This window comes from Doryrhamphus excisus, chromosome 6 (assembly GCF_030265055.1).
Source record: "Doryrhamphus excisus isolate RoL2022-K1 chromosome 6, RoL_Dexc_1.0, whole genome shotgun sequence".
NCBI lineage: Eukaryota > Metazoa > Chordata > Actinopteri > Syngnathiformes > Syngnathidae > Doryrhamphus > Doryrhamphus excisus.
The window spans coordinates 23,730,072-23,741,061 of record NC_080471.1 but is presented as its reverse complement, the minus strand read 5'-3'; the positions used below and the strand labels follow the sequence as shown (position 1 = coordinate 23,741,061).

Genomic DNA, 10,990 nt, shown 5'->3' with positions numbered 1-10,990 from the left:
AAAAGCAAAAAAAAAAGTTAGACAAGCCTAATTATTTTGTTGAAAAACCAACCAAAAATCAATCGGAATCTGGTTTTTTCATATTGAAAATATTTCGGATGAATACATTCAGATGATGGATGGAGAAAGAAGAAGTCTTATACTGACCTTGCGTTTTACCCCCCCCCCCCCCCCTCTCCCGCCCCCTTCTTGTTCACGCTCATGTCCCCGGTGTGTGCAACAATTCAATTTGCCACAGTTCTCTCTGTGTCACATGACTATAAAAAAGTGAAATAACCTTATAGTGAAAGTGGAGAATTAGTGGAGGAACATTCACCTTGACTCCGTCTTTCACGCCTATCTGATTAGCTGTCATCACCCATCTCTCAATGTCTTTATCCCCTTCTCACTTTCCCTCGCTTTGAGTCTCTCAGGGTATCCGCTTCATCTTTTCATAGATCCCGAAATATGCAAAGACCTCTCCAACACACTCCTACACCGCTCAAAATGTCCGTACGACTCCTCCGAGCTCCCGCTCTCCTAACTCCCATCCGCTGTCAATGAACGAGACCCGTGTGCGTGTTTTATGCATGTCAACTCTGTCCAATGTTCATACTCGGAAACGTACACGGAAACAATATTAAGACTCGAGAAAGTCACCGCGGCAAAAATGAACCTGACGCAGTCACCCACGTACACGCAGCAAGAGACGCACTCACACGTAAACCTGTGAACATGCACACGTTTGCACGTTCTACGTGTGAAATGTGCATGATATTAACTTCTGAAGCAGCTCATATACTTTCATATTGTGCAAATGGAAAACTCATATTAGTCAATAAGTTGCAGGATGAGATATTATGGATTTGTTGCATAAGTGGCATGTCATCTGGAAAGCATCGCTTTATTGTGTGTGTGTGTGTGTGTGTGTGTGTAGGTGTGTGTGTGTGTGTGTGTGTGTGCGGAGTGTGTGGACGTTCCAACGGTTTTCATGTGGTTATGCAGTTTCAGAGTGTCCGTGAACAGAGAGATTGGATCCACCGCGTCTGAGGAGAATAGGAAATAACATCAGGCGTCAGGAGCAGAAAGGTGAAAAATAACCTGTCATCACTTTTTACTTCTTCCCTCCTTCTCTCCCTCCTTCTCTCTCTCTCTCTCAATGTCTCCTTGGTGGTTGTCCTCCTTCTCACCTTCAGCACATCTTCCCTCCCGTGGTCTTCAACACACATCTGACTGGCTCCTAGCTTGTCAGTTTTACCCCCCTCGGCTGGCTGGCCAATGACGGGCCTCCCACCGGCTCTGGATCTCACACAACTATTGAGGAAGCACAAATCCACCCGGAACACTTTAACAGAACACCGTAAGGTACACAAAACCACAGTGGTTCACCAGGAATGGACCTACCTAACCACTACTCATTAGTTCCTCAATAACTACTCTAAATGTGTGTCATTGGTTCCCCAGTAACTACTCTAAATGTATGTGCATTGGTTCCCCAGTAACTACTCTAAATGTATGTGCATTGGTTCCCCAGTAACTACTCTAAATGTATGTGCATTGGTTCCCCAGTAACTACTCTAAATGTGTGTGTATTAGTTCCCCAGTAACTACTCTAAATGTATGTGCATTAGTTCCCCAGTAACTACTCTAAATGTGTGTGCATTAGTTCCCCAGTAACTACTCTAAATGTATGTGCATTAGTTCCCCAGTAACTACTCTAAATATATGTGCATTAGTTCCCCAGTAACTACTCTAAATGTGTGTGCATCGGTTCCCCAGTAACTACTCTAAATGTGTGTGCATTAGTTCCCCAGTAACTACTCTAAATGTATGTGCATTGGTTCCCCAGTAACTACTCTAAATGTATGTGCATTGGTTCCCCAGTAACTACTCTAAATGTATGTGCATTGGTTCCCCAGTAACTACTCTAAATGTATGTGCATTGGTTCCCCAGTAACTACTCTAAATGTATGTGCATTGGTTCCCCAGTAACTACTCTAAATGTATGTGCATTGGTTCCCCAGTAACTACTCTAAATGTATGTGCATTAGTTCCCCAGTAACTACTCTAAATGCATATGCATTAGTTCCCCAGTAACTACTCTAAATGCATATGCATTAGTTCCCCAGTAACTACTCTAAATGTATATGCATTAGTTCCCCAGTAACTACTCTAAATGTATATGCATTAGTTCCCCAGTAACTACTCTAAATGCGTGTGCATTAGTTCCCCAGTAACTACTCTAAATGCGTGTGCATTAGTTCCCCAGTAACTACTCTAAATGCGTGTGCATTAGTTCCCCAGTAACTACTCTAAATGTATGTGCATTAGTTCCCCAGTAACTACTCTAAATGTATGTGCATTAGTTCCCCAGTAACTACTCTAAATGTATGTGCATTAGTTCCCCAGTAACTACTCTAAATGTATGTGCATTGGTTCCCCAGTAACTACTCTAAATGTGTGTGCATTGGTTCCCCAGTAACTACTCTAAATGTGTGTGCATTAGTTCCCCAGTAACTACTCTAAATGTATGTGCATTGGTTCCCCAGTAACTACTCTAAATGTATGTGCATTAGTTCCCCAGTAACTACTCTAAATGTATGTGCATTGGTTCCCCAGTAACTACTCTAAATGTATGTGCATTGGTTCCCCAGTAACTACTCTAAGTGTATGTGCATTAGTTCCCCAGTAACTACTCTAAATGTGTGTGCATTAGTTCCCCAGTAACTACTCTAAATGTATGTGCATTGGTTCCCCAGTAACTACTCTAAATGTATGTGCATTAGTTCCCCAGTAACTACTCTAAATGTATGTGCATTGGTTCCCCAGTAACTACTCTAAATGCGTGTGCATTAGTTCCCCAGTAACTACTCTAAATGTATGTGTATTAGTTCCCCAGTAACTACTCTAAATGTGTGTGCATTAGTTCCCCAGTAACTACTCTAAATGTGTGTGCATTAGTTCCCCAGTAACTACTCTAAATGTATGTGCATTGGTTCCCCAGTAACTACTCTAAATGTATGTGCATTAGTTCCCCAGTAACTACTCTAAATGTATGTGCATTGGTTCCCCAGTAACTACTCTAAATGTGTGTGCATTAGTTCCCCAGTAACTACTCTAAATGTATGTGCATTAGTTCCCCAGTAACTACTCTAAATGTGTGTGCATTGGTTCCCCGGTAACTACTCTAAATGTGTGTGCATTAGTTCCCGAGTAACTACTCTAAATGTGTGTGCATTAGTTCCCCGGTAACTACTCTAAATGTATGTGCATTGGTTCCCCGGTAACTACTCTAAATGTATGTGCATTGGTTCCCCGGTAACTACTCTAAATGTATGTGCATTGGTTCCCCGGTAACTACTCTAAATGTGTGTGCATTAGTTCCCCAGTAACTACTCTAAATGTATGTGCATTAGTTCCCCAGTAACTACTCTAAATGTGTGTGCATTAGTTCCCCAGTAACTACTCTAAATGTATGTGCATTAGTTCCCCAGTAACTACTCTAAATGTATGTGCATTAGTTCCCCAGTAACTACTCTAAATGTATGTGTATTAGTTCTCCAGTAACTACTCTAAATATATGTGCATTAGTTCCCCAGTAACTACTCTAAATGTGTGTGCATTAGTTCCCCAGTAACTACTCTAAATGTATGTGCATTGGTTCCCCAGTAACTACTCTAAATGTATGTGCATTGGTTCCCCAGTAACTACTCTAAATGTGTGTGCATTGGTTCCCCAGTAACTACTCTAAATGTGTGTGCATTGGTTCCCCAGTAACTACTCTAAATGTGTGTGCATTAGTTCCCCAGTAACTACTCTAAATGTGTGTGTATTAGTTCCCCAGTAACTACTCTGAATGTATGTGCATTAGTTCCCCAGTAACTACTCTAAATATATGTGCATTAGTTCCCCAGTAACTACTCTAAATGCGTGTGCATTAGTTCCCCAGTAACTACTCTAAATGTGTGTGCATTAGTTCCCCAGTAACTACTCTAAATGCGTGTGCATTAGTTCCCCAGTAACTACTCTAAATGTGTGTGCATTGGTTCCCCAGTAACTACTCTAAATGTGTGTGCATTGGTTCCCCAGTAACTACTCTAAATGTGGGTGCATTGGTTCCCCAGTAACTACTCTAAATGTGTGTGCATTAGTTCCCCAGTAACTACTCTAAATGTGTGTGCATTAGTTCCCCAGTAACTACTCTAAATGTGTGTGCATTAGTTCCCCAGTAACTACTCTAAATGTGTGTGCATTAGTTCCCCAGTAACTACTCTAAATGTGTGTGTATTAGTTCCCCAGTAACTACTCTAAATGTGTGTGCATTAGTTCCCCAGTAACTACTCTAAATGTGTGTGTATTAGTTCCCCAGTAACTACTCTAAATGTGTGTGCATTAGTTCCCCAGTAACTACTCTAAATGTGTGTGCATTAGTTCCCCAGTAACTACTCTAAATGTGTGTGCATTAGTTCCCCAGTAACTACTCTAAATGTGTGTGTATTAGTTCCCCAGTAACTACTCTAAATGTATGTGCATTAGTTCCCCAGTAACTACTCTAAATGTGTGTGCATTAGTTCCCCAGTAACTACTCTAAATGTATGTGCATTAGTTCCCCAGTAACTACTCTAAATGTGTGTGCATTAGTTCCCCAGTAACTACTCTAAATGTATGTGCATTAGTTCCCCAGTAACTACTCTAAATATATGTGCATTAGTTCCCCAGTAACTACTCTAAATGTGTGTGCATTGGTTCCCCAGTAACTACTCTAAATGTATGTGCATTGGTTCCCCAGTAACTACTCTAAATATATGTGCATTGGTTCCCCAGTAACTACTCTAAATGTGTGTGTGCATTAGTTCCCCAGTAACTACTCTAAATGTATGTGCATTAGTTCCCCAGTAACTACTCTAGATGTGTGTGCATTAGTTCCCCAGTAACTACTCTAAATGTGTGTGCATTGGTTCCCCAGTAACTACTCTAAATGTATGTGCATTAGTTCCCCAGTAACTACTCTAAATGTATGTGCATTAGTTCCCCAGTAACTACTCTAAATGTATGTGCATTAGTTCCCCAGTAACTACTCTAAATGTGTGTGTATTAGTTCCCCAGTAACTACTCTAAATGTATGTGCATTAGTTCCCCAGTAACTACTCTAAATGTGTGTGCATTAGTTCCCCAGTAACTACTCTAAATGTATGTGCATTAGTTCCCCAGTAACTACTCTAAATGTGTGTGCATTAGTTCCCCAGTAACTACTCTAAATGTGTGTGCATTAGTTCCCCAGTAACTACTCTAAATGTGTGTGCATTAGTTCCCCAGTAACTACTCTAAATGTATGTGCATTAGTTCCCCAGTAACTACTCTAAATATATGTGCATTAGTTCCCCAGTAACTACTCTAAATGTGTGTGCATTGGTTCCCCAGTAACTACTCTAAATGTGTGTGCATTAGTTCCCCAGTAACTACTCTAAATGTATGTGCATTGGTTCCCCAGTAACTACTCTAAATATATGTGCATTGGTTCCCCAGTAACTACTCTAAATGTGTGTGTGCATTAGTTCCCCAGTAACTACTCTAAATGTATGTGCATTAGTTCCCCAGTAACTACTCTAGATGTGTGTGCATTAGTTCCCCAGTAACTACTCTAAATGTGTGTGCATTGGTTCCCCAGTAACTACTCTAAATGTATGTGCATTAGTTCCCCAGTAACTACTCTAAATGTATGTGCATTAGTTCCCCAGTAACTACTCTAAATGTGTGTGTGCATTAGTTCCCCAGTAACTACTCTAAATGTATGTGCATTAGTTCCCCAGTAACTACTCTAGATGTGTGTGCATTAGTTCCCCAGTAACTACTCTAAATGTGTGTGCATTGGTTCCCCAGTAACTACTCTAAATGTATGTGCATTAGTTCCCCAGTAACTACTCTAAATGTATGTGCATTAGTTCCCCAGTAACTACTCTAAATGTATGTGCATTAGTTCCCCAGTAACTACTCTAAATGTATGTGCATTAGTTCCCCAGTAACTACTCTAAATGTATGTGCATTAGTTCCCCAGTAACTACTCTAAATGTATGTGCATTAGTTCCCCAGTAACTACTCTAAATGTATGTGCATTAGTTCCCCAGTAACTACTCTAAATGTATGTGCATTAGTTCCCCAGTAACTACTCTAAATGTATGTGCATTAGTTCCCCAGTAACTACTGTGCTCATCAGTTCAAAACCAAATAACAATCAATCATAAGAAAATAACCATCCAGAAAAAAGACAGCTTGAGTCATCATCCCGACTGCCAACGTTTGGTCGGCAAAGTAAATAGAAACAAAATGGTGCACGCTCACAGACGGTGTCGTTGGCTATATGTTAAGCCTTCCTGTTCAGGAATAATGTTCACTATTTCTATTCTATTCTATCTATTAAGACTTGATACTCCATTTTACTTACTGCTTTAATTGTTGTGTGTGCTTTTTATTGGATCTAATTTTTCTATTGTTATGATTGGGATTTTTATTGAAGTCAATTTTATTTTCATTGTGTTTTGTTTTTTTGTTTTAAAGTGTTTAAAAGCTCCTGACCTACCAATAATATAGTTCATGGGTAATAACTTGTAAACTAATAAAAAAAACTTTTTTAATGCACAAGATTAGACACATGCAATCCAGAAAATGATATGTAAATGTTACAATTGGGGGGGGAAAGTGGGCTAATAAATTGACAATAAAAGCACAAATACTGCAGATTTCAGAAAATAACAGATGGAATGATACAGCACTCTACAAGAAGCAATGAAGTCTGTACAAAAATAAAAATAAAAAATAAAAATAAATAAAAAAACTATAATGATGAAAATGGTAATAATGATGATTATAATAATGGTGATAATAACAATAATAATGGTAATAATGATAAAGATTATAACAATAATGATAATAATGATAATAACAATAATAATATTAAAATAATAATAATAAGAGGGGAAAACAAGACAGTGGCATGAACATGATTATATCTTGCGAAAAGGGGTAGGCATTTAGAAACTTTTGCTTCAGCCTCCTCCTTTTGGACTTGTGATCAGATAGTTAAATACGAATGTAAATAATGGAAAGTTATATTTTCATTGATGTAAGAAATGCACTGTAATGTTTCATATATTTGCCCAAATAAAATAAAAATAAAAAATAACTTGTAGGGCGGAAAACGCCTGGCAAAATTTGTTGGGCCTATGAACAATCCATCCTTTATTGTGCAAACTTTTTTATTTTTATTAATACATTTTTTTTTTCATTTATTTATTTTTTTTATTTTATTTATATTTCATTTGTATCAGTCACTATAGCTTTATCACGTGATTTAGTGAGAGAATGGGTTCTCCATTCCTGGCGTGTCTCTGCAGACTATGAAGCATAAGAGCAGACATATGCTACACGGAGCCCTTTGAACCACCAGGTTAGTCACCGAGAAGCCACATCTCAGCCTGGCCGTGAGAGCTTTTTGTTTTCCCTCCTGTGCCTCTTCTAGTAAGTTCTAGATGTGTGAAACGTCCCTGCATGGAGAACACAAAAATAGAGAAAGACTGCTTTGCCCTAAGCTGCCGAGAAGAGCTATTTTAATGCCTTTGAATGGGAGGTGTGATGGGGGCAGTCAGTGAAATCATTGTTGTGTTCACAGGAGGAAGCCAGACATGTTGGAGAACATTTGGCGTGCAGGACACCCTGGAGAAAAAAAAAAAAAAAAAAAAACATGTCGCCGTGGCGAATACTCACTCATGGATGCTCTTCTTCTTTCTCTTCACATGCCCCGGTGATACCATGTGTTGTGTTCACTTGCAGGAAGGTGAGTGGGACTTCAGATACTTTATATGTCTGTAAAAATGTGAATGAACGTTTGGTTTGAGGATTGGAGTATTCACAGGATGTCTTCATCCTTGCAGGAATGTGGTGAGGTGATCTAACGTGTGCGTTCGTTTTAATGTCCCCCCCCCCCCCCCCCCCCACCCCGTGTGTAAATATCAGGAAAGTGTGAGGTGTTGTGTTGACTCAGAGGATCGATGGTTGACCTCTGAGGAAAAGGGAAAGGCCAATGCCATACTGTAAAAACAAAGGCACGCTATACCTTCATATGAGGGGCTGTGCTGATATAACATATGCTTTAAAATTGTTCAACAGTATCAACAATAAAACGGCACATTTTGGAGTGGCCAGTTTAAGGCTCATCCTGTGCAATAATATCATATTGCAACACGCCTATGGCGCATGAATGTCTCACTAGCACAGATTTATGCACAATATTTGAAAGATATACGTAGGCCTGTTCCCCAAACAGGACTAAAAGTACTGTAACGCTGGTTATAGGCTAACTTTGTCAAGTGCGGTTCTCAGCTTTGTTCTCATCATAGTCATGATTCATGACAATATTCATCATATTGTTCCAGTATTATTATTCTACTTCCATTGACACATGGAGTTCCCAAAAGATGAGCACTGTTGACGCCAACACGCTGAGCTTAACACTGATTTCGATATCAACCATGTAGTCTTTTCATTTATCAGATCCCAACTGATCCAGTTTTTGGTAATGGTAATGGTATTGGTATTGGTATTGGTAATGGTAATGGTATTGGTAATGGTATTGGTAATGGTAATGGTAATGGTTGTTGTATCTTGTGACCACTAGATGGCAGTATTGACGTGAGTACTCACACAAGGACTACTGTGACATTATGACAGTATCTATCTGCTAAAATTGTCATGAGCATACATACTGTCTCCCCTCGGTTGAAAATCTATCTGGCTTATAGATGGATGATATCACCCAAGGAATTACTTTTTTTTTTCCATTTTTGTTTCTTTACATTCCCTCGGGAGTCGTGGTTTCTAAATAAATAGTGACACAGAATTAGCTAAAGAGTGAACCAGTGGCCGATTTTAGCCTGCACACAACCTGGTAAAGATTAGCTGGTATCGGAAGTATTGATATTTCTAGGGGTGCACCAATACGTGTACCTGTATCGAGCCGTTCAATAAACATGCACATTGAACCGTGACCCCTGGATCAAACAATATGCACTTTCATATTTACATTTCAGTATCGATCCGCTGCAATATTGGCCACACTGGGAGACCTGAGTTCGATTCCACCCTCGGCCATCTCTGTGTGGAGTTTGCATGCTATTCTCACTTTTTTTTTTAGTGTGGAACTAATATTTCCCTGAAACTTAACTATGTTCTACTGCTGATTAGTAAAGAACAAAAGAAGGTAGAACAAACTTTTTTTTTTTACTGATGAAAAATAGGGGGGGGTTCTGCATAGTGATCGAGTGGTTAGCGTACAGGTCTCACAGCTAGGAGACCTGAGTTCAATTCCAGTGTGTGGGTTTTCTCCGGGTACTCCGGTTTCCTCCCACATTCCAAAAACATGCTAGGTTAATTAGCCACTCCAAATTGTCCATAGGTATGAATGTGAGTGTGAATGGTTGTTTGTCTATATGTGCCCTGTGATTGGCTGACGAGTCTAGGGTGAATCTACTTTATTGGAAAGGGTTCTTCCAGCACCTCTGATTTTGGGGATGCTGCAGAATGGGCGTTTAAAGCTGCGGTGATGAAAGAAGACGAAGGGAAAGATGAGGCAAAGGGATGCATGGAGGAGCTAAGAGCTAAGAAGACATGAGATCTATTTAAAACACGGCCAAGAGAGACAGACAGCGAAAGAGAGAGAGAGAGAAAGAGAGGACACATTCAACCAGCACTTACCTACGGGTCACACACCGTTAATGTAAAAGATGGAGTGATGGATGGATGGAAAGGAAACAGCATGGGTGAAAGAGGCAATGGGTCACGGGTTGAACAGATTGAAAGATGTCTGCCAAAACTCGGTGCTGGGGAAGAAACGCAGGGCAAAGAGGTTAAGAGGAAAAAGGTATGTTTGCCTATTCTTGCTGTCCTCGCTGGATGGAATCAATGATTCAAATACGGCACATGCATGTTTAGAGGCGACTCACCTGTCTTGGCTTCTTTTTACACCGCCGATGAGGTGCAAGTATTATTGCTGTTAATAGGTACCACTCACACGGGAGGATTAAATATGACACGAACTCAAAGTCGTCCTTTACATTTTTTTTTAGTAAGAGCCATAAAAAGGGCCACAAGGTGGCAGAAGTGCATTAGCTAAGCGCTCGGCATAGCATGTACCGTATTAATAACGGTGATTATAAGTCGCACTTTTTTTCATAGGTTGGCTGTTCCTGGGACTTATACTCCAGAGCGAATGAAAAAAGTGTTTATGTTCCATTACCACTGGACACCTTTTCTGGTGCGCCGCCACACACATCTCGGTGCAGCCCAGTCTACCTAATTACCAAATTAACTGGCAACAGTGGTGCGCTGCATAGGGTGCGCCATACTCCGCTACCCTGCAATGCACCACAAAATTAAGAGCCCAAATTGTTATTCATTCATTCATTTTCTGTCGCTTATCCTCACAAGGGTTACAGGGGGTGCTGGAGCCTATCCCAGCTGTCTTGGGCTGAGAGGCGGGGTACACCCTGGACTGGTGGCCAGCCAATCACAGGGCACATATAGACAAACAACCATTCACACTCACATTCATACCTATGGACAATTTGGAGTGGCCAATTAACCTAGCATGTTTTTGGAATGTGGGAGGAAACCGGAGTACCCGGAGAAAACCCACGCATGCACGGGGAGAACATGCAAACTGGAATCAAACTCGGGTCTCCAAGCTGTGAGGCCTGCGCGCTAATCACTCAATCTCCGTGCAGAACCTCCCAATCTTTCATCAGTAAAAAAGTTTGTTCCTACCTTCTTTTGTTCTTTACTAATCAGCAGTAGAACATAGTTAAGTTTCAGGGAAATATCAGTTCCCCACAAAAAAAGTGAAAAGATCATTCATTCATTAATTTTCCACCGCTTATCCTCACGAGGGTCGCGGGGGTGCTGGAGCCTATCCCAGCTGTCTTCAGGCAAGAGGCGGGGTACACCCTGGACTGGTGGCCAG

General features: G+C 40.6%; 1 long non-coding RNA gene across 1 annotated transcript; it reads right to left on the bottom strand.

The window, feature by feature from the left end:
- Positions 1 to 222: 222 nt before the first annotated feature.
- On the bottom strand, positions 223 to 7,938 carry LOC131131182 (uncharacterized). Its single transcript, XR_009130159.1, has 3 exons — positions 7,741 to 7,938; positions 1,170 to 1,293; positions 223 to 1,025 (listed from the first exon to the last, which is right to left on the bottom strand). It is a non-coding gene; the product is annotated as an uncharacterized LOC131131182 (long non-coding RNA).
- Between the last annotated feature and the right edge of the window lie 3,052 nt (positions 7,939 to 10,990).